Here is a 24,882-nt window from a genome sequence, read left to right as displayed (position 1 = left end):
GTGATTAAGGATTCAGCATTGTCACTGCTGTGGCTTGGGTTCGATCCTTGGCCTGAGACCTTCTGCATGCCTCAGATGTAGCCAAAAAAATACTTTAAGGCTCTAAGACAGCCTAAAGACTATTTTTCTTCTCCCAAGTGATTTCTGTTTTATTAAAATTTTTCTCCTTAATAACACAGTCTAATCTATCTTAAGCACAATGATTTCAGATGGCATTCATGCGGAGATTTAAAACCAACAACACAACATAAAAAAATGCATTTAGTAAAATTTCATCTTCTCAAAAACTATGAAAAACAAACAATACAGAGGAAAGAAAGGAAAAGATATAATTTATGCAATTTTCTAAGTAGAGAAAGCCTTGAAATGCCAAGCAGTAATCCTACTAAACGATTAACAGGAGTGACTCTTTAAAGTATTAATCCATGCAACTGGAGTGCCACCAGGACAGTGGGGAGCAGCAGCCCTTGATGTGCCCTGCCACTCCATGGAGGCTTCATTTGTTGTCTCTCATATTTTCCCTTCTGTAACTCGCTAAGATTTGTTTTCTTCAAAAGCTTATCAACCATCTCTTGAGTCATTTTGCCTGGAGTGTGCTGATTGCCAGAGGTTGAACGCCTTAAGGCTCTTCTGAAAACAAATATAGGCAGAGGCCTCTATGGTTCTTTTTTCTACAGTCTCGACTAAGTACCAGAGTGATAGAAAAACAAGAGAATGAGAGATGAAGGTATTAGCTGTCATTTCTTAAAATAAGATGTTCTTCATCTTAAATGTCATTGTACTGGGTCTGTTCAAGTAGTACTTGGTTTGTAATAAGCTTTCAGTAAATATTAGCCTACAAATTAAATAATATTCAAACGTGATGATGTGTGTGCATACATACAAATATATTTATGTAAATATCACTTAGATTGTGTTAAAGAGGGTTATAGGGCCACCCATACTGTCAGCAGAGTATTTGGCATCCTGTATACAATGATATAAGGAAATTCAAGGTTACTCAAAAATTTCTCTGTCAATGCCGGAAATTCTGATGTGGATAGTTCAGTCCTTTTTGCTGCTAAGAGGTTCATCAGAACCTCACTTCCAGAGTTCCCATTGTGACTCAATGGAAACGAACCAAACAAACTGTCCTTGAGGATGCAAATTCGATCCCTGGCCTTGCTCAGTGGGGTAAAGATCCAGCGTTGCCCTGAGCTGTGGTGTAGGTCAGATCTGGCATTGCTGTGGAGTAGGCCGTCTACTGTAGCTCAGATTTGACCCTTAGCCTGGGAACTTCCATATGTTGCACCTGAAGCCCTAAAATTAAGGGGAAAAAAAAGAACTTCATTTCTGTGAAATCAGGGACAATACAATGCCTCCTTCACCAGTGTATTCACAGTCAATGTCACAGTGCCTGGCATAAAGGGACTCAATTATTTGTTACATAAATGAATGGAAAACATTACCCTCTATAGGCAAATGGCCTTGGGATGTCAACCCATGAAAATCTTAGCCTTTCATGATGAGGGAGTTTTTCAGATTACCTTTATTTCTAAAAGGCTTATCTGGTTATCATTAAAACCCAGGAAAGGAAAGGAGTATAGAGCTTCTGAGGACCCATTCACTCCTGTCTCCTCCTTGCTATGAAGGGAAATTAAATTATTATCTTCTTTTGGAGATTTTTCAGAATAAGTATAGGTGAACAACCCCTAAAAAATATGAAGTAACCCAATTAGGGGGAGCGACAGTTTTCACTAGTGATAAATCCATAGACAGGGAAAGTCAGCAAACAGCTGAGATCCCCAGGAATGGTGACCAGTACTTAAAATTGGAGCTCCAAACAAGTCTGTTATCTCAGTGAACTAAAAGACAAGAAGACCAGGGATGGAGGGTTGCCTTCCAAAATTCTGTACAAATATTGCTAGCTGTTGGAGAGAGCTCCCCATTTTCACAATCAAACCACGTTCCTTCAAGGGATGGTTTTATCATACAAAATGGTCTTCAATCTTGGCAACTCGGGAAATGCATCTGATAAATTTAATGTAGTTAAAATGCAGGCACAGTTATCACAAACAGGATAGGAAATATAACTGTGTCTGTATCATCTTACCTTTGGAGGCTCTGGTTTTAGCATCAAAAAGTTAGCACATGAGTTCTCTGTGTCTGGTCCTCACCCTTGACCGTGCCTTGGAGTTTCCTGCATACTGCCCACAGAGTTTCTGATGTAGTTGGTTGGAGTATAGCATGAGAATCAAGATGTTTCAAAGCTCCCCATATGACTCTCTTGTGCAGCCAAGTAGGAGGACCAGCCATCCCAGTTTGCCCAGGACTGAGGAGGTTCCTGGGGCATGAGACTTTCCATGCTAAAAACAGGAAAGTCCAAGGAGGACTAGGACATGTTGGTCACCCTCGCCACTGTTCTAAGTAGTGTGTGTTTGATGGGGTTCGATGGAAGTATGTAGGAAGGGGAGCAGCACATACATTTTAGCCATGGTAAGGTTGGCAATGGAGCAAATTACCTACCACGGCATCACAGAAGGTATCTAAAATAGATTTGTGTCAGATGGCATGTTCTGAATTTTATCATGTACGATTTCTTGGAAGGGCCAATACTTTTCATATTTCCTTCTTCCTCTGACTTTTGCAAGTATGATCTTGTTCCTAAATGAAAATCTTGCTCCTAAAAAGAAATCTTCCATAGCAACTGGATTCCCTGCTTTGGGAAGATCAGCCCCTTCCTTTCCATTAGGTCAATGATCATTGATAGTTGCCAACAGTAGCCAATATTTCAGTCAGAGAGACTGCACTGTATCACTCCTTTACAAGTTTGTGAATGCAGATTCTGACAAACTTCAAGGGCAGTTAGGTAATAATGGTGACCCTTCACCCAGATCACTCTGTATGGAGGGGTCACCAAGTAAGGGGTAGATGGTCTCTCTCTTTCTTGAGAAGACTGAGAGAGAAATGCCAGTAAAGGAAATCCAAATCTCATCACAAAAATATTCTCCTCTTTAATGTTATAAATAATGATTCTTGGAGTTCCCATTGTGACTCAGTGGGTTAAGGACCTGAGCTGTCTCTGTGAAAGTGTGGGTTTGATCCCTGGCCTTGCTCACTGGGTTAAGGATCAGACGTTGCCTCAAGCTGCAGTGTAGATCACAGATGCAGCTCAGATCCCATGTTGCCGTGGCTGTAGCGTAGGCCGGCAGCTGCAGCTCTGATTTGACCCCTAGCTCGAGAATCTCCATATACCACAGCTGCAGCCATAAAAAGAAAAAAAAAGATTCTTTAAAAAATGTACAAAAGCAAGAGACTGATTCCAGCTCAACTCCGATATGGCAAAACTAAGGGGGCTGCAGAAGGTTAAGGACAGAAGGAAATGTTAAGCCAGGAGAGGCCTCTTGTGACTATTTGCTAAGGGGTGTGCTTTGCTGGCAAAATGGGCCCTCCCCAACCTGCCAGGTGTAGACACACTCAGGTGAGGTCTCTGATGCATGAAACAATCCTTCCCTACCACTTAAATAGCTTTCTTCTTATGCTTGTGGAGGGAGAAAAATAAGCCCTCCCACATTGTTACACGCCAGCTTTTTTCTAAGCTAGAGCCTTCATTTCTGTGGGTTTTCTTTCTAGACTCATTGTGAGATTGGACCATCTCAGTGATTTTCCCATGAGCCTACTTAGGGGCTTTTAGGCTGGGAAGACTGGCCCTTAAATACTAAAATAAGCCAAGAGCATTGGTCCTGCCTTTTGTGAGATGAAGCACATCTTCTGGAATGAACAGTGCTGAGGTAGTGGCAAGGGTTATCTGCCATGTCCTATGTGCTATTTCTGGTTGATGATGCTGAAGCTTTACATATAGCTCAATAGTCAAGCCATGTTCCTTGGCTCATCTACGACACTTTTTGATTTAATCTAAAACTACTAGAGTGTGTCTAAAGTTACTTACCAAGCTTGTCAAATCTGTGTTAGTTTCCTGGGTTTCTCACACAAGTCAGAGTCCCATCACCTTGCACAGCAATCAAAGAAAAGGATGGCTTCCTGCCATGTATGCTATTTCATCACCTAATAGCATGGTGAGGGACTTTGACATTGATCTTGCTCGTGTATAAGATAAAGTTATTTTGAAGGTTTTATATTACTTTACCTTCAGGTCTGTTGCTTTAGAAAATGACCAGAAATAGGAAAGATGGGGGGCTTAAGTTGTGGCCAGCATCTGTTCAGGGGAAATTTTGTCATACCTGAGTGGAGGAAATCTTCTAGATCATGAATCAGAGCAGGGGGGCTGGTGTAAGCTGGGCTCCAGGGGAGAGAAGCAGCCTCGGCCTGGCAACCTGTCAGTACCACTAAGTGTCACCGCCTGTGTTAACATGGAAGAGCCTCCAGGACAGCAGGAGGATGAGAAAAATAACAAAGAAAGCAGCACAAATACGAAATAAACAGAGGAGAGGATCTAATTAAAATAGAGTAACTGAAGGGATGACTTCCATTGCATTAAGGATATTTTTAGAAGCACCATGCTAGCATTTTATCCCTGAAAACGCCCACTGCTTTCACCAGTATATTAAAAATCTCTAGGTGCCTTCCCAGGATTGGACATTGGCCAGTTCTCGCCTGCTCTTACTTAGAATAGGAACAGGATATACTTTGTCTGCTATTTGAAATCTTGATTTTTTTTTTCATCCTTTCCTTAGCACTCAAGTTGAGATTTATGATGTCACAGATGCTGCCTAGGTAGACTTTCATTTTGTTATTTATCCCCCATTTATTCTCATGTTTATTTCCAGGCCACCAAAACCACAAAATTCAGCCCACTCACACAATAAAAAATATATATGCAAGGTGGCTGGGAAAAATCCAAATCCGATTACACTAGTTCTTCATGGAGAACTTTTTATGAAGGAATGGAAGCTGTAATTAAGTGTTCTTCCCACTTACAGCAATTTAATTAAAAAGACTAAAGTTATTGATTTTTTAAAAAACTATTAAAATGTGCCCATGCTGCTGGTTCCAGGCTGTTGCTGGCAGACCAGGCACTCACAGAGTATAATTTTCCATTTTCTCTAGTACAATGAAACCCTTTATTAAATGCTTTCTCACTGTGGACAGATTGGTTTATAGTTGAAGCAAGCAGGGATTTATAATCCCTTGCTGCTATTTGCTTACCCTTCAATTCAGATTCTGCCAACACCACGCAGATTTATCTCCTGAGCTTTGAAAGGACTTTGGATTTGGGGTGATTTTATTGCATAGGCTGAAGTAGGCTCAACAGAAGAGATTGTGCCAAGCAAGTGGAGTTTAGGAGGACTGAATAACCTCAGTTTGTTCAGGATCATACATAAATCAAGCCAGATGAGAATGGAAGAAATGTTATCATCGGGTTGCTTGAGTGTCCTTACAACATGGTAGTCAGCTTTCTCCAGAGCAAGTGATCCAAGAGAAAAGTCAAGGGAGAAGCTGTGATGCTATTTAAGACCTAGTCTCAGAAAGCACGCACGCTCACTTCTGCATATCCTCTGTAAGAAATAAGTAACCAGGTCAGCTCATACTCATGGGTTAGGAAGTAGGATCCCTCTCTTGAAGAGAAGATGGCAAAAAATTTGTGGACATATTTTCAAACCACCACACACTTGCTTTTTCCTCTACCTGAACTTCTCCTGTAAATACTCAAAGATCTCACTCCTCCACTTTATTGAAGCCTTAGCTCAAATGTCACAACTATAAAGAGGTCTTTCTTTTTTTGAATTAAAGTATAGTTGATTTGCAAAAGGGGGTCTTGACCCCGTATTCCACCTAAAATTGTATCCAAGTCTCTCTCTATGCCATTTCTCTGCTTTATTTTTCTTCAAAGCATTCTGTCATCACCTAACATTATTCCTCCATCTCTGTTCAGCTCCCTCTCTCTCTCTCTCTCTCTTTTTTTTTTTTTTTTTTTGCCCTTTGGGGCCACACCTGCAGCACATGGAGGTTCCCAAGCTAAGGGTCAAACCAGAGCTGTAGCTTCCGACCTACACCACAGCCACAGCAAAGGGGAATCTGAGCCCCATCTGCGATCTACACCACAGCTCATGGCAACACCAGATCCTTAACCCACTGAGCGAGGCCAATATGGCTACTAGGAGGATTCGTAACCACTGAGTCACAACAGAACTCCCCATCTCTCACTTTATAGTTGCCCTCCTCCACTAAAAAGGAAGCTCAATGAGAGCAAGAGATTTTGTGTCTTATGCACCATTGTACCTTCAGTGTCTAGAACACAGTAAATTTTCTAATAAATACTTATTTTTAAATGGGTAAACTCATTCATTTCCTCATGTAGCAACGTTTCTTGAAGATTCATTGTTTGCAAAAAGACAACAGGCCACAGGAAAGGGGATTTATATGTAGAGATAGGATAACAAGGTTATTAAAAGCAAGTTCTCAGAGTTCCCATTGTGGCTCAGCGGGTTAAGGGTCCAATGTTGTGAGGATCTCTTTGAGGATGTGGATTCGATTCCTGGCCTGGCTCTGTGGGTTAAGGTGCAGTGTAGGTCACAGACACAGCTCTGATCTGGTGTAGCTGTGGCTGTGGCATAGGCCGGCAGCTGCAGCTCCAATTTTCAACTCCTAGCCTGGGAACCTCCATGTGCAGTGGGTACGGCCTAAAAAAAACCAAGTTCTCGACCTTCTATATGTTCAAGTAACATTTTGCAAAATGAGTTTCCCAGAGTATCAATAGGTGTTGCTCAAAAAAGGGCTCTACAGTTAATGAGAAAGTTTGGTTTAAATGACATTAAACATTTTTTTATTGCCACACAGCTTCTCAAAGCCTTTAATATGGTAATGTGCCATGTAAATCCCCCAAAGGATGAATAAAATAAACTGAATTTCCAAAAATTATTTGATTCTAACATTTTCTTTCATTGAACCCAGGTCCAAGAGAAAGAACAGATAAGGGAGTTCTGTCATGGCTCAGCAGTAACAAACCCAACTAGTATCCATGAGGACATGAGTTCAATCCCTGGCCTCTATCAGTGAGTGGGGGATCCGGCATTGCCATAAGCTGTGATATAGGTCACAGATGTGGCTCGGATTTGGTGTTGCTGTGGCTGTGGTGTAGGCTGGCAGCTGCAGCTCCAATTTGATTCCTAGCCTGGGAACCTCCATGTGCTGCAAGTGTGGCCCTAAAAAGACAAAAAAAAAAAAGAAAGAAAGAAAGAGAGAGAGAGAGAGAGAGAGAGAGAGAGAAAGAGAGAAAGAAAGAAAGAAAGAAAGAAAGAAAGAAAGAAAGAAAGAAAGAAAGAAAGAAAGAAAGAAAGAAAAGGACAGAAGAAGTGACTTAACAAGAAATATAAATTTGGAGCCTTGAGAAGGATATAATGACCGGGAGGAGCAGGGAATTAGAAAATTCAGCTGAGTCTTCTGGATATTCTACATAATGAAAGACACAAGCTTATCTGCTCTGAGTGAGGGAGACAGAAGTGATCCCAAGGCATTGGGATATAAAGAAAATGTCTGCAATAGCCAAAAAGGAAATAGGAGAAAAGGAACAGCAGAGCCACTGCGAGGGCCAAGTACAGGCTGCAGAGGGTAGATTTGGAGCCATCCCAACCAGTACATTTTCATGCCTTTCTCCATCCATGTGATGACCACTCTGTGTAAATGGAGACAGCAAATTAAAATGAAACTTGGCAGCTTGAATTGACCTAACAGGGTCAAGGAAAGTTTAAGGTTCACCACCAAAGTTCAAGGAGAAAAGAAATTGTAAATATCAAGTAGAAAGAAAGCCATTCTAGGAGTTCCTGTTGTGGTGCAGCAGAAACGAATCCAACTAGGAACCATGAGGTTGCAGGTTTGATCCCTGGCCTCGTTCAGTGGGTTAAGGATCTGGCATTGCTGTGAGCTGTGATGTAGGTCACAGACGCAGCTCGGATCCCGAGTTGCTGTGGCTGTGGTGTAGGCTGGCAGCTGCAGCTCCTGTTCCTAGCCTAGGAACTTCCATATGCCATGGGTGCAGCTGTAAAAAGAAAAAAAAAGTAAAATGATTGATGATGAGATTCAAATTGGGAAGACCCTCCAGAATGGCTGTGATGGAAGGAAAGTAAAGGGTCTGGAAGGAGCACTTGCACATTTCCTTGGTTCCTCACATACCCGTCTTTTCTCTGATGTCCTTTCCATGCAGGAACTCTCCATCTTTGAGTCATCGGTTAGGAGCTCTGTGCCTGAGCCACAGTGAGACCATCAGAATACCTGATGGGTGAGTGGATGAACAGGTAATGATGCAGGGATTAAAGCTGTCAAGAAGGCAGTCCTTGTGTGGCTCATTGGGTTAAGAACCTGACTAGTACCCATAAGGATGTGGGTTCGATCCCTGGCCTCGATCTGTGGGTTAAGGATCCAGGGTTGCTTCGAGCTGTGGTGCAGGTTGAAAATGCGGCCGGGATCCCGAGTTGCTATGGCTGTGGTGTAGGCCAGCAGCTGCAGCTCCAATTTGATCCCTATATGCCATGGTGCAGCCCTAAAAAGACAAAAATTGTTCAGCAGAAAATGGTTTGTGCTTAATAGTAAGCATTTGAAAAACCGCGAATTCAGGAAACTCACACATCACATAGCAAGTCTCACAGCCCTGTTATTACTAACAGTAAGTGAAACTTCATGCCACTAGGATCTTAAACAAGCACTTCTCAGACTTCAGTAGACATGAGAGTCATGGGAACCCTTTGCCCTCAGATTCCCATTCAGTAGGAGCTGGAGGAACCTAGCCCTCGGCATTTTAACAAGCACCCTTGGATATTTTAAGAAATGCCCCTCCAAGATTTTGCCAATGAATTCCAGTGTTGAAGAGATCCAGAAGAAGGGACTTGTCATAAAGCTCAGTTAGCATATAGCAAGAACACTGTTGGGTTTCTTTTTCTGAGATAATATATTTTTTTTTGGAGGAGGTTGAGCATGATGACACTGAGGAGGCAGATACAGAACCCCAGCCTCACCTCGGGCTGTCCCCACCCTTGAGTTTTTGACCACGCTGCAACCTCCCCCTCTGGATCCCACTAATGACACCTCTGAGGAGCACTTTGAGATGAGCCTAGGGAGTTCTCTCAGAACATTGATGACAGAGGGTGACCGAAGAGCTTTATATTATCTAGGACATAGCTGTTTTACAAAATAGCAGCTCCTGGCACTTGCAAAGTATGCTTAGCATCTGATAAAATGAACTATATAAATGCAAAGTCATATTAATTGAGAGCACCTTATTGTGAACACCCAGTGAAAATTACCCCAATTGGTATTAACACGAAACATTACATAAAAAGCAGGAATCTCCCCCCTCTTTCCCAAAGAGCCCGCTTAGCTCTTCACTGGCCTCCAGCAGTGCAAGAGGATGGACACGGCCTCTGGGCACATTCACCAGCTGTTAAGAATCCACACCAGGGCCCTGGCCAGCACTTGCATTTCTTTCTTCCCAGAAGCTCATAAAACACCTTGGCTGACCCTTCTCCATCACCTCCTAAAAAGACAAAAACACTGTCACCAGCTTAGCCATTAGCAGGGACCCGATCAATTCTTTGATTTTCTTTTGAGCTGGTTTCTGTCTGTGTCAGGGAGGGCATTAGCATCCATGTCACGTGTGCATTTCATTCTCTTTCCATCTCTCTCACCGTAAGCAAACCCCTCTGCATCCATTCACAAAGTCACCAAGTTTCTAGCATCCTTAAAGTTTGTCCCAGTTCTCTTGCACCCAGGCCTGGAAGATACTCAGGCCCTCTTTTTTTTTTTTTTTTTTTTCTTTTTAGGGCCACACCTACAGCATATGGAAGTTCCCACACTAGGAGTTGAATCGGAGCCACAGGTGCTGGCCCAGACCACAGCCGTAACATCTGCAACCTATGCCGCAGCTTGTGGCAATTCTGGATCCTTAACCCACTGAGTGAGGCCAGGGATCGAACCTGCATCCTCATGAGTACTAGTGGTGTTCTGAGCCACAACGGAACTCCTCACGGGCCTTTTTTTGACAGCAGCTATATTTCTCCGTGCACACAGAGCAGAAGAAAAGAGGGGAAGCCTTCCTGTGGGGAGAAGCTTTTAGAGCGTCATCAAATCTGCTCCTGGTCTTAGATATAAAAGCCCAGAACTAGCCATAGCCATCTGCAATGGCCTCGTCCTTTGTCTAAGAGGCAGGCAGTAATTGATTTGACCTGCTTTATGGGGACAATCTCCCAGGCATGACTGAGTGCTAATTGCTACTAATGAGGTGGCATTTGGAACTGGCTTTGGTCTTGAGCTTCCTGTCCTCTTTCCTCCAAGCGGCATTCCTGCCACTGGGTTGCATGTAAACCTTCCAGTGAACCCTCAGCTATGACAAGCTCCACTTCCCCAGCTGTGTGTTAAGAAGGGCACATTCCATTGCCTTTCAAAAGGGCGCTCTGACTGAATGAGCCATGCGTAAAGATGCACCGAGGCGATGCTGCTCTTGAGGAAATGAACTCTAAATGTTACAGGATCGCTGGAAATTACTTTCCTAATGACTTTTACAGATGCCACCCATTTCCCTACATTCATCTCTCTTCCCCAGAAAAAAACCCATAGGCCCCAGCCCATGAAGAATGTTTTCTTATTCACAGTTACTTGGAGGAGGGGGCGCTAAGGTTCACAGTAATGCCTTTATGTCTCAAAATTACCACGGGATGTCAGTCTTGAAGTCATAATCATTTGTCAAATTAATTGTAGCCCTAGGGAAGCAATAAATGCAGGCCTCCAGATCAGCTGTGGAGTAAAAGAGAACTAATACAGCTACCTAGGGCAGGGTCGGGAAACCTTTTCTACAGAGTACTAGATAGTAAATATTTCGGTCTTTGTGAGCTGTACAGTCTCTGCCACTATTCAGCTCTGCCGTTGTTGGAGAAAGCAGCCCTAGACAATATGTATGGGAATAGCTGTGTTCCAATAACATTTTATTTATAAGAACAAGTGTCCAGTTGGATTTGGCCCATCAGTCGTCATTTGCCAACTGGTGACCCAGAGTAAGCTTTCCAAAAATGCCTCACAGGAGTTCCTGTTGTGGCTCAGTGGTAACAAACCTGACCAGTATCCATGGGGATGCGGGTTCAATCCCTGACTTTGCTCAGTGGGTTAAGGATTTGGCATTGCTGTGGCTGTGGCGTAGGTCAGCAGCTACAGCTCCGATTCAACCCCTAGCCTGGGAACTTCCAAATGCCACAGGTACAGCCCTAAGAAAGAAAGAAAGAAAGAAGAAAAAAGCATCACATCTGAATGTATACAAAATTATTATAACCACGAAATGACTCCAAAGGCCTGAATTCCCCTATAATTATTCATTTTAATTGGTATTTTCCAGATAGTGTGAGAACCATGCCTAACATTTATAAGCTTTAGTTTCCTCACCTGTGAAATATATAATCTCAACGTTCTGACTGTGTATATTAACTTTCCAAGCTATTTCAGGCCACACTGATGCTTCCCATTCCTTGATTCTAATTTTTTTAATCAACCACAAATAACACTTAGAGAATCTTCTAAGAGCCAAAGCCACTATGTATATGTTAGCACAAGTTCTTGTACCTGATGCACAGGGAAGCCAATCAAACCAAAATGTCAGAGTTTGAAGCAGGGAAAAGTTTATTGTAGGGTCGTTCAAGGAGACTGGTAGCTTCCTGCACTCCCCCCCTCACCCCCAACAAAATCGTAAAGCATTTTTAAAAGCTAGGTGAGGGAAGGAGGATCGCAGGGTAATTGATTAGCTTTTGCACAGTTCTCTGATTGGCTGATGATGAGGTGACATGTCTTGGTCACAGGGGCTAACATTATCAATCCTTGGGGGTTGGTGCTGTGTGTACAGTCATCAAGTAATTAATATCTTCCATTTGGTGGAGGGGAGCAGTTTCCACATTTGTAAAACAATTTGGGAAATGCGCAAAAGATACTGTTATCTAGGTGCTTCAGAGAGGAGGTAAAGTTGAGGAAAAGGGGGAGAGGCAAAAGATAAAAGAAAAAAAAAAAAAAGAAAGAGCCTGACCTCCACTGCCCAGGATCTTGAAAAGCACCCCCTAACTCAAAATTAGGAAATTCATTCTTGCATACTCTTTGCCAACATATACTTTGTTGTCTTCCAGTTTCTCTCCTCCATGAATCCCTACAAGATGAATTTTGAATATGTGGACACACTATATGAACAGCCTAATTGGAAACAGAAAAACCGAGGCATGTTGCTGAAACTTGGCCTCTGTCCATTGGTGACAAATAGAAATGTGGAGACACAGTTTTGGGTGAAGGAAAAAAAAAATAGCTTTATGGCGTTGCCAGGCAAAGGAGGTCACAGCAGGCTGGTGCCCTAAAGACTGTGCCCTCCCTTGGGAGAGAATAGGAAGTGGTTTCATAGTTTGGGAGTAGAAAATAGGGCCACAGATAAAGATCAGGGTAGATGCAGGTTTTCATTCTTCCTAAGTTGGTGTTTAATGGCCCCATGACTGGTTCTGTTGAACCTCTTCTGTTGTTTTCATGTGTTGTGAGTTTTAGTTCTGCAGAAGAACTCAAAGGTATTGTTGTGTGTATCCCTTGAGGAGGGACCAGGACCCTACCCCAAGGCTGTGCTACTGTTTCTTGGCTGCTCCTCCCTGATCTCTGCATCCCCTCCCTTCCCTGATTATCAACTGTTTGAACCTGCCTTTGGAGCTCAGGGAAGGTCATGGAGGCTGAAGCTTGTTCCCTAAAACCAAGAAATAGGGAATACAGAAAGTCTTGTGTGCCCAGGAGCCCCGCAGTGCCCTGCTCGGTTTCAAGTATAATTGAGAGGCAGGTTGCAATTATTATATGGTAATGTAGAACAAGAATAACAGCTAGGAACTGAGTGCCTTGGGTAATATTCCTGTTGAGTATAGTGAAAGGAACAGTGTGATGTGATTAAGATTGTGTGCTTTGGGTTACTTTTAATTTCTGGTTGCATTTTACTGTTTTAGCTGTCTATACGTATAAAGTCTTGGGATTAGGATGCACTAAGTTTGTCTGGGAACCATAGGCCTCTTGCTATTATTGCTACCACACACAAAAACATAGCTTTTATTGCTTTGCCAGGCAAAGGAGGCCACAGCAGGCTAATGCCTTAAAGGCTGTGCCCTCCTTTGGGAGAGAATAGGAGGTGGTTTTATAGTGTGGAAGTTGAAAATAGGGCCATAGATAAAGATCAGGGTAGAAGCAAGCTTTCATTCTTCTTCAAAGCTGGTGTTTAGTGGCCTGGGGACTGGTTCTTGTGGTCCTCTTTTCTGGAATGAAGAATGCTTCATAAAGTAGTTAACATCTGCAGAAGAACTCAAAGATATTGTTCTTTGAGGAGGAATTAAGACCCTGCCCCTAGGCTGCACTACTGTGCCTGGACTGTGCCTCCCTAGTCTCTGAATCCCCTACCTTCCCTGGTTAGCAAACTTTTTGAGCCTGCCTTTTAGAACACAGGGAAGGTCAGGGAGGCTGAATGAGGCATATTTCCTAAAAACAAGAAATGGGGGACACAGAAAGGCTTTTGTGCCCAGGAGCCTCACAGATTCCTGCTCAGTTTCATTAGCAAACTAATTCAGAAAATAGAAAATACCAATAAGAAAAGTCAACAAAACAAAAGCCTAGCTTTATGAAAGAAATGAGTAATAAATAAGCCTCTGCAAGACAGATATATGGGATAAAGAGAGAATATGCCAATAAACACTGTTATAAACCACATAACCAAATAATGTTATAATGGAGATAATGGAGATTTATAAAAATCATAAACTATTCAGTGAATAAATTTCTACCAATAAATATAAAAATGCAAGTGCAATGGAAGTTTTCTAGAACAATATAAATTACTGTGGCAGACTATTAGTGCTTATCAATATCTGTATTCTTCTTTTCTTACTGGGAACACACCTGACACTATTTCCCAAGTGTCCTTGCAATTACATGTAGACAGTGATTGACTTCTGGTCAATGGACTGGCCCGGACAAGTTTTCTGAACATTTATATATAATTTTTCCAATACTAGTAAGAAGAGAAAACTGTCAAACTCATTTTACAAAGTTAATATGAACTTAATGTTAAAAACAGTACAAGAAGGAATTACAGATATGTGTATATTTTTAAAATTCTAAATAGGAGTTCCCGTCGTGGCTCAGTGGTTAGCGAATCCAACTAGGAACCATGAGGTTGCGGGTTCAATCCCTGGCCTTGCTCAGTGGGTTAAAGATGTAGCGTTGCCGTGAGCTGTAGTGTAGGTCGCAGATGCGGCTCGGATCTGGTGTTGCTGTGGCTGTGGTGTAGGCCGGTGGCTACAGCTCCAATTAGACCCCTAGCCTGGGAACCTCCATATGCCTCAGGAGCAGCCCAAGAAATGGCAAAAAGACAAAAAAAAAAAAAAAAAAAAAAAAAAAAAAAAAAAAAACCAAAGTAAAATAAAATAAAATTCTAAATAAAATACTAGTAAATTAAATCCAACAGTGGTTTGTAAAATTAATACATCAAATTTAGAAGAGTTTGTTTACACTCGGGAATGAGAGAGTGATAAAACAGAAAAATACACGGAAACAACTTATGTGAGAAAAGTCGTTTGACTATCTCAATTGAATCGAAAAGAAAACACTTGATAAAATTCAATATCCATTCAAGATAATCTTAGAAAACTTGAAAGAAATAGGATCATCATTAACATCAAAAATATCTTTTTGGGAGTTCCGGTCATGGCGCAGTGGAAACGAATTCGACTAGGAATCATGAGGTTGCAGATTCCATCCCTGGCCTCGCTCAGTGCGTTAAGGATCTGGCGTTGCTGTGAGCTGTGGCTTGGATCTGGCGTTGCTGTGGCTCTGGCGTAGGCCAGCAGCAACAGCTCCAATTGGACCCCTGGCCTGGGAACCTCAGGAACCTCCACAAGCCTCGAGTGTGGCCCTAAAAAAAAAAGGACAAAAGACCAAAAAAAAAAAAACAAAAACAAAAACAAAAACTTTTTGTTAAAGCTTGTATTACATCACATTTAATGGTAAAAATCTTAAAAATTACCCATGAAAGTTAAGGAGACTAGTTATCCCGTTCTCACTATAACTGAACCTTTTTTTTTTTTTTTTTGTCTTTTTAGGGCTGCACCCACAGCATATGTAAGTTCCCAGGCTAGGGATCGAATCAGAGCTGTAGCTGCTGGCCTATTCCACAGCCACAGCAACTAGGGATCTAAGCCGATCCAGTGTCTGCAATCTACACCACACCTCATGGCAGTACCGGATCCTTAAACGGCTGAGCAAGGCCAGGGACTGAACCTGAGTCCTCATGGATACCAGTTAGATTTGTTAACTGCTGAGTCATGATGGGAACTCATAGTTTTTTTGTTTGTTTGTTTTTCATGGCCGCACTCGAGGCATATGGAAGTTCCAGGGCCAGGGATTGAATCTGAGCCTCAGCTGTGCTGGATCCTTTAACCCACTGCATAGTACCAGGGATTGAACCCACATCTCCACAGTGACCAGAGCCACTACAGTCGGATTCTTAACCCACTGTGCCACAGAAGGAACTTATAAGTGAACATTTAATGGGGGCCCTAGCCAATGAGATAAAACTAGAAAAAGGGAATAAAGAAGATAGGACTAGAAAGGAAAAGAAAACTGATCCTCATTTGTACATGAAATGATCATGAAAAATCCAGAATAATCAAAAAGTCATTATTAGAACTAGTAAGAGATTAGAATTAGCAAGATTGTTGATACAAAATCACCATACCAAAATTAACATATCTCATATATATCAGCAATATCCAGTTAAAGAGCAGATATAAATGTTTCAATCAATAACAGCAAAATACCAGAAGATACCTAGAAATAAATTTAGCAATGCATGTGCAAGTGCTTTTTGGATAAATTTTTAAAATGTCATAGAATGGCATAAAAGAAGACCTGAATAAATGGACAGATCAATATAATAAATATGTCAAGCCTTCCTCAATCAGTCTGAAAAAGTGAAACTAGAAAGTCCTTGAAAGAGTGTGTGGTACACAAAAAGGAATCAACTGATATTAGCTGGTGTTTCTATATTTGATTAAATAGAAAATTTTTTTAAATTTTATTTTATTGTGGTAAGAATGAAAATCTACCTTCTCTCTTAACAGATTTTTAAGTGCACAAAAGTGTACATTATTGTTGATTAGAGGTGCGATGTTGTACAGCAGATCTCTAGAGCTTAGTTTTGTTGCTTAACTAAAACTTTGTGCACATTGATTAGTGACTCCTTATTTCCCCCTGTCAACTGCCAATCTACTGATTTGATTCTGTGAATTTGACTATTTCAAATACTTAGCATAAGTGGAATAATGCAGTATTTGTTTCCCTATGCCTGGCTTGTTTTGCTTAGCAAAATGTCCTCAGGGTTTATCTATGTCAGCACATACTGCAGAATTTCCTTCCTTTTAAAGGCTGCATAGTATTTGATTGTTTGTATATACCACATTTTCTTTATCCACTCATCTGGTGATGGACATTTAAGTTGTTTCTGCATTTTGGATTATAATTAGTGCTACAATGAACATAGGAATGTTAGTATCTCTTTGAGATCTTGATTTCAGTTCTTTTGGATCAGTACCCAGAAGTAGGATTGCTGAATTACATGGTAGATCTATTTTGAATCTTTTGAGGAGCTTCCACACTGTTTTCCATAGCAGCTTCCTCATTTTGCATTCCCACCCAGAGGGTGTTAGAGTTCCAATTTCTCCACATCCTTGCTAATGTCGTGGTCTGTGCATGTGAATCAGAAAGAAGAATTTTCCGGGTTCCAAGCAAGGTGAAGAAAAGACAAGTTTATTGAGGCAGCAAAAGATGCTGTTAACACAGCAGGATGGCTTCTTGATAATCAAGGAGAGCCGACACTGTATAGAAAAAAGAGTCTAAGATGAGAGATGCTACAAGTGCAGCAGGACAACTTCCTTATAATCAGGGGGTGCTGACTCCAAGCGTGCAGTTGTGTCTGTTTTTATAACTCAGGGAGAGGAGAGGTCTCATGATACACCTGCTAACCTGCTTATTGGTTGGGGAAAGAGGGGTCTTAGGATACACTTGCTGGTTGGTTGGGGGTATATAATGCCCTTATAAGTGCAGGGTGAGGAGTGGGCCACATACCCTGCCCCCTATTGGGCCCCTTCTTAATAGGGGGCAGGGTGGAGTAGGCCGGGTTGCTCAAAGTGGGGGAAGGGGTATTGCAATGAGATTGGTGGGGCAATGATAACGGTCTGGTACTTCTTGTCTTGGCCAGAGGCTTTGAGTTCAATTCTCCTTGAAGAGGCCTGGAAGCCCAACAGCTACCACTTGTTATTTTTTGATTCCCTGATAATAACCATTTTAACAGGTGTGAGGTAATGTCTCATTGTGGCTTTGATTTGCATTTCCCTGATGATTAGTGAAGTCAAGCATCTTTTTAATAAGTGTATTGGCCATTTTTATGTCTTCTTTGGAGAAATGTCTATTCAGTTCCTTAGCTCATTTTTTAATTGAGTCACTAAGTGGTTTTGTTTTGGTTTTTTTACTATTGAGTTGTAGAAATTCCTAATATTTTGAGGCTCAACCCCCTTATCAAATATATTCTTTGCAAATATTTTCTCCCATTCTGTAGGTTGCCTTTTTACTCTTTTGATTATTTCCTTCCCTGTGCAGAAGCATTTTAGTTTGATTAGCCCTACTTGTTTGTGTCTTTTTTGCCTATGCTTTTGGTATCCAATCCATGAAATCATTACTAAGACCAGTGTCATGAAGCTTTTCTCCTATGTTTTTTTCTAGGAATCTTATGCTTCAGGTCTTAAGTTTAAATCTTTAACCCATTTTGAGTTGATTCTGGTGTATGGTGTTAAGACAAAGGTCCAGTTTCATTCTTTTGCATGTGAATATCAAATTTCCCCAGCACTATTTGTTGAAGAGACTTTCCTTTTATTGTGTATTCTTGGCTCCCTCATCAAAGATCCATTGACTCTTACCTATCAATTTTTGACCAGCTATCATTAACAGTTAATCCTGTAGTGGGCAAAAATGACCTTTTCTATATCCTTTGTAACTCTTAATATACTTATATCCCATTACTTGATTGATTCTACCAGACTCTGACTTTTTGAGTGTAGATTCTGTGGCTATTTTCACCTTTTATTTACTACAGTATCTTGTTCATTGCCTATAAGTGCTGAATAAATATATATGGAATGAACAAAGACTGAATGTTGGCCAAAATTATAAATGCTTCAGATGCTATTACAATATGCAGTGTCTTTCTCTTACAAAGGTGACACTTTGAATTAAAAGCATTAAATTTAGTTCAAGTTCTGGTTATACCGCAAATATCTCTTTGACTTGATGCAGGTGACCTCTGAGTTACATATTCTCTAACTTTAATGTAAAAAGGTTGAACTAGATGCTATGGAAGGTCTCTTCCAGCTCTGACATCTCCTAAATAATACCAGAATAGATTTAGGCTAATTCATGTTCAAATTCTCAGTCATTCTGTTAGTGCAAGTTTGCATGCCCAACACACAGCGAGGCCAAATAAACTGAAGCATTGGAGTTTAGAGCAGGTAAAGGTTTACTGAAAGGCCATGCAAGGAGTCAGGTGACTTGTGCCTCCAAAAAAATCCTGAACTCTAGGGACCAAAATTGTAAAGCCTTTTTAAAAGTCAGGTGAGGGAAGGAGGTTGCAGGGTATGTGATTAGCTTGCACACAGTTGTCTGATTGGGTGATGGTGAGGTCACAGGGTGGGATTAACATTATTGGTCCTTAGGCTCCAGGAGGCCTGGGGCTAAGGGCTCATGGTCATCAAGTAGTTAACATCTTCCATTTAGTGGTGGGGGATTTCACATTTGTAAAACAACTTAAGAAATGCACATCAGATACTGCTATTTGTACTTCAGAGAGGAACTAAAGCAGAGGATAAGGGGAAAGTTCCTGTTTGAGGAAGGCCCCAGAGAGTTCTGCTGGGTTGCAATTCCTTCTTGTGATTACAAAGATATCTTTTGGGAAGTAAGGGTAGGGATTGAGGTTGATTTTGTGACCAACAATAAAAGCTATTTTAAGACCTGAACATTAACAATATATGGTAGTCATTAAGGTTTTTCCCCAAATAATCTGACTCTCTTTTCTTCTACATGATAGTTTTGTTATTTTTTACTTTTATTTTTTTGTCTTTTTAGGGCTGCCCTATGGCATATGGAAGTTCCCAGACTAGGTGTCACATTGGAGCTGCAGCTGCCAACCTACACCACAGCCATAGCAATGATGGATCTGAGCTGCATCTGTGACCCACACCACAGCTCACAGCAATGTTTGATCCATAACCTACTGAGCAAGGCCAGGTGTCAAACTTGCATCCTCATGGATACTAGTCAATTTTATTTCCACTAAGCCACGATGGGAACTCCAAACATGATAGTTTTGAAATTCACTCCCCACTGGAAGTTGGGTGTGGCTACGTGACTAATTTTGGCCAGCAAAATATGAGCATCAATGACATGTGTCACTGTCAGGTGAGAGCTTTAAAAGCAAGTGTGTGCTTCGGCATCTTTCTCTCCCCATACCACAATGATATGCAATGCTCCACATTGACACTTGTCCCAGGTTTAGGGTAAAGTGGAGCAAAATTCCCAATCAATTCTTGAAACATGCAGCAAAAGAAACAAACCTTCATTATTTCATGCCTCTGAATTTGGGGGATGATTTTTGCAAGAGCAAAACCCAGCCCTATCCAGATTCTGTATTAGTTCCATGTTCTTGTTTGCAAGGGGAAGGTTCTTATTTCATCACAGAAGGAATTCAGAAATGAGATGGAAATTGAGAAAGAAAAGTGAGGATGTATTTAAGTGAGAAATACACCTCTTAAAGAGAAGTGGGCAGAGATGCCAGCAGGTACCCTGCATTTCTTTGGCACACTGGTAATAAGGGGCATCCAATTTCATAGGCGGAATATTCACTGGGAAGTAGGAGTTTGGGAGTCATATTTCCTAATTTTCATTCCAGTTCCACCTTCCTGAAGGGAGAAGGGATTTTTGTCTTTACTTAGCTTTGATTAGAAGTGTCACGGCATCAGTGCATGATGGGTACTTCTTATCTGCCTAGCTAATTATATTATAATTTATTGTAATGTATAATGAGCAACAGGTTACATTCAGAAGCTGGAGATTCATGCCCTTTCCACCTTTCTTGCCACTTAGCCCAAAATGTGTGGTTTCCTGTCAGTCTGGATGTTCCTGCTTTTCTTTGTCTGCCCATGGACCCCACTGTTTACATGAAGTGTGGTTTCCTGCCATCCGGCCCTGTGCCCCCCTTCTCTGCTCATGGCTAGTTATCTGCCTGCTATAACACTCTGATTTAGCAGTTGTTAGTTTACTGTCCTAATATACTTGTTATCCTGATTAATTGTGGATATGTTGCAAGTATTTTATCACTATGAATGATTTGAAGTTCCTTTTGGCGGGGGCACTTCTGCAGCATGTGGGAGTTCCCAGGCCAGGGATTGAACCTGCACCAGAGCAGCAACCTGAGCCACTACACTGAAAACACCAGATCCTTAACTCAGTGTGCCACAAAGGAAGTCCTCAAGTTCTGTTAAAATAGGGATATAATCTTTCTAGATCACCATTGTATCTCCAGAGTTTGGAATGAAGTTCCCCTCCACTATAAATTAGAGAATGAATAGTTATCTCTACAATACAGTTATGCTTCATTTCTTACATTCCAATATGTTTTCTTGAGTAGGGAAAAAAGGAATGGACATAAGGCATTGACCTGTAAATTGGATATAACCCTGAGTTTGCTCACTGATCCTAACAGGTGGAAAAAAAGATTGAAGACCGCTGAAAAACCATTCAGACAGTATGCCACCCAGTCATTAAATTGGATTCAGCCCTTTGAATGCCAATATCATATCTCAGACAGAATAAGTCCTTTAAAAATACAAGAATTAAGTGTGCCCATTGTTTTAATTATCTTTGGGTGTCCTATTTACATTCATACAAATGACTGATTGTTTCATGCTAAATAGATAACAGTGGAAATTGTTACCACATACAGAGTCTCTTTGGGGAATGTGAAGGGAAAAGATAAATATTTGAGAGCCTGCTATGAATAGGTACTTTCAAATATGCTATCTTTTATAAACATTTTAATTGATGTAAAATATGCATACAAAACAGTTTTTAACTCATGAGAATACAGCTCAGTGAATTTTCACAAACTGAACACAGCAGTTTAATCAGCACCCAGATCAAGAGACAGAACCTGACCAGCACCCTTGAGGCCCCCCTCTGCCTGTGCCCATTTCCAATCCCTTACCCCAAAGGTAACCACTATCTTGTTCTAATAGAATAGATTGATTTCGCTTATTTTGAAGTTTCTTTAAATGGAACCAGAAAATATGTACTTTTCTGTGTCTGGCTTTTTTCTTTCAGCGTTACTCTAGTAATATCCATCCATATTATTGCAGGTAATTGTAGTTTGTTCATTTTCACTGCACACAGTATTACATGTTGTGAAAATACCACTATGTATTTGTCTATTCTAAATAAGCAAGCTAATGGGTATTGGGGTAGTTTACAGTTTGGGGCTATTATGATTGGTGCTGCTATAAACATTCCAGTGCTTGTGTTTTGAGCTCATGTGAATGTGTCTTTTAAGAATATATCTAGGGATGCTGTTACTGGCTCAGAAGGAATGCATGTGTTCATTTTTAGAAAAGACTGATTTTTCAAAGTGATCATGTGATAGATGGCCAAAATGGCCACACTTTCCACCCCTCCTCTATCCATATCTTTTTATGGTGTGATTGCAGTTCTAATCAAGAGGTGGAGTTTCTGGCAGTTCCATTCATGGCTCAATGGTTAACAAACCTAACTAGGATCCATAAGGATGTGGGTTCAATCCCTGGCCTCGCTTAGTGGGTTAAGGATCTGGCGTTGCTATGAGCTGTGGTGTAGGTCACATCACAGACCCGGCTTGGATCCTGCATTGCTTTGACTGTGGCCTAGGCTGACAGCTGTAGCTCTGACTCAACCCCTAGCCTGAGAACTTCCATATGCTGTGAGTGCAGCCCTAAAAAGCCAAAAAAAAAAAAAAAAAAAAAAAAGGTGGTGTCTCTTTTGCTCACCTTCGAATATGGGCTAAGAACCCTCATCAGCCCCCATGTAGATAAGTTCAAATTATCATGTTGAGTGATGAGAAGCATGTAGCCCGATCAGCTCTCTCATATCAACCAACAGCTGGCCAGCCATCCGACATGTGAGTGAGGTCATCCTAGACCAGCCTGGCAGGTGCATGAGTGAGCCCAGCCAGTATCAACCAAGTCTGGTCCAGATCAAAAGAACCACTCAACCTTAGACTTGTGAATAACAATAGTGATTGTTTGTCTAAGCCACTAAGGTACACATGCATAGACAATGGCTGTATATGTGATAATTTTGGCAACAGTGCCTTCAGGTAAATAGTGCTAACTTCATTTTATTCATGAAGGTACTCAGGTTGAGAAAGGCTAGGTAACTTGCCCTGGAACAGTCAGCTAGCAAGAGGTGGAGCCAAGAATCACATCCCACCTAATCCCAAAGCCCCTCTTCTTCTATATCATGCTGTTTATAAGGCAAAAGCTACATACATAAATAAAAAATGTGGAGCTCTTATCTTCGACGTGATCTCAAAACTGCTTGAATACAAGTTCAGTTATATTGCTTGGTAGACAGTTTTGGGAAATATCGTCATTTGAGCCCTATTTGAGTCACTCCTTCTAGCCCAGAAGATGGCGATCCAGTGGTCCCTTTGGCATCACACAGTGGAACTTAAGTTATAGATATTTATCTGTGCCTCTCACTGCAATAGAATTTTTTGCAAGTAGATTGACCTGATTTTATTACACTTGATATTTACATATCTCTTGGCCTTTAAAATTAATCTTTTACCACATTTCTGGCTATAAAGGACTTTTTCTGAGGTGATGCCAGTATTGTGTACCTGGTAAAAGAGAATGCGAAAAGAGTCAACCTTAGGCACCCCCACTGATTGTCAGGCCTTGCACAGGAGGAGGTCAAGAACATGCCCTTCTCCAAGTCAAGTGATTTGTGGGTATACAATTTAGACAGATTTGAATGTTTGTTCCAAACAATTGACAGAGCATTGTCAGGGGCACAGAGAAAGCAGTGGGCTCATCCTCCCATTTTCAGATATTTCTGTGTTAGTAGTGTCCTCCTTCCCAATAGATTCTAGAAACATATGCACCTGAGCTACAGGTACTCCCACATTAAATTCTACCAGAGATCACCTAGCTTCTTTGAGGTTCAGTTGACTCATGTATAATGCATCATTTGCTGAGTAGTAAGGATCAGGAGAGATAGATAGATAGGGAGCAGGTAGAGAAAGAGAGAGACAGAGAGAGGGAGAGAGAGAGAGATCACCTAACAAGTGTCTGACAGCAGAGCAGACACATGAATAATATCTATTAATTTTTAATTAATTAATTAATTAATTAATTAATTTGCTTTTTAGGGCCACACCTGAAGTATACAGAAGGTCTCATGCTAGGGGTCTAATCAGAGCTGCAGCTGCCAGTCTATACCACAGCCACAAAACATGGAATCTGAACCGTGTCTGTGACCTACACCACAGCTCATGGCAAGCCAGATCCTTAACCCACTGAGCGAGGCCAAGGATTGAACCCACATCCTCATGGATACTAGTCAGACTGGTTTCTTCTGCACCACAAGGAGAGCTCCTATATCTGTTAATACTGTTACATCATTGTCATTGTTGATCTTTCCCACCCTGGCGATCAATATCCCACAGCATTTTTTTCTCTCACAACCTTAACAAAGTTAGTCTGGAAGAAACTAATGTGATTGGCTGCCCATCTCAATGAGCCAGCATATATAAGACACACAAGCCTTGTTGGTAGAGTTAGTGGGAGGCAGTTGTATAGAAAGGAAGAGTTCCAAAGAAAGAGGGCATTCTGCTAAGTAACATTAGTCAGACAGGGAAAGACAAATACCGTTAAGATATCACATATTTGGAATCTAAAAAGCCGAACTCATAGAAACAGAGAATGGAATTACAACCAGAGGAGGCTGGTACCTAACCCAAGTTCAGCTGCTCACCACTTGAAAGGCCAACACTCAAAACACAAGTGTTGGTGAAAAGGAACAGTTTGCTTTATTTAGGAGGCCAGCAACCTGGGACGATGTTAGACTAATGTCCAAAGACCATCTCTAAGTTGCTAGTTAGGAGACAAAGTCTTAAATGCAGTATGAGGAAAGGGGCTTCTAGGGTTTGATCAGCTTGTGTTCAATTCTTAGACTGGATGGCATCAAGGTGAAGGTTTGAGCATCACCCATCTTCTGATTTTAATCAGTGTAGGAGGGATCTACATGCTTGTGGTCAGCACTTTTCATCTGGTGAGGGATCTTCTTCCTGTAAAAATAACTTCAGAATATGTGTCCGGCCTTTATTATTATCTTTAGGCAACCGGGATTTCAGTGACTGCTATGTGGCTGGCTTATAGTCTAAATTGTTATCAGTTTCCCAACCCAACGAGTATTCTTTGTTTCTACATCTTCACATTTCCTAATCATTAACTCTTGAGCCAGCCTTTTGAGAATCAGGGGAGGTTTGGGAGACTAAAGCAAAAGACTTTTATGTCAAAGCACAGGGATTCAGGGAGCTCCTGTTGTGGCTCAGCAGGTTAAGAGCCTGACATAGTGTCTGTGAGGATGTGAGCTCAATCCCTGGCCTCACTCAGTGGGTTAAGGATCTGGCATTGCTGCAAGCTACAGCATAGGTCGCAGATGCAGCTCAGATCTGGAGTAGCTCTGGCTGTGGTGTAGGCCAGCAGCTACAGCTCTGATTAGACCTCTGGCCTGGAAACTTCCAGATGCTGCAGGTGCAGGCATAAAAGG

The 24,882-nt window shown here is 41.4% G+C and overlaps 1 protein-coding gene across 2 annotated transcripts in view; it reads left to right on the top strand.

The window, feature by feature from the left end:
- FANCB (FA complementation group B) overlaps positions 1 to 24,882 on the top strand; it is a 742,096-nt gene that overhangs the window by 520,877 nt on the left and 196,337 nt on the right. For both annotated transcript variants that reach the window (XR_014835726.1, XR_014835725.1), the window contains one exon: positions 8,141 to 8,231. The gene's annotated coding sequence lies outside the window, so the exon portion shown is untranslated. The remainder of the gene's footprint in view (positions 1 to 8,140; positions 8,232 to 24,882) is intronic.

This window comes from Sus scrofa, chromosome X (genome assembly GCF_054392235.1).
Source record: "Sus scrofa isolate SSC_HxYL_T2T_F1_AM1 chromosome X, Sscrofa_HxYL_maternal_Yorkshire_Landrace_v2.0, whole genome shotgun sequence".
NCBI classification, from domain to species: domain Eukaryota; kingdom Metazoa; phylum Chordata; class Mammalia; order Artiodactyla; family Suidae; genus Sus; species Sus scrofa.
This window is presented reverse-complemented; position numbering and strand designations above follow the sequence as displayed.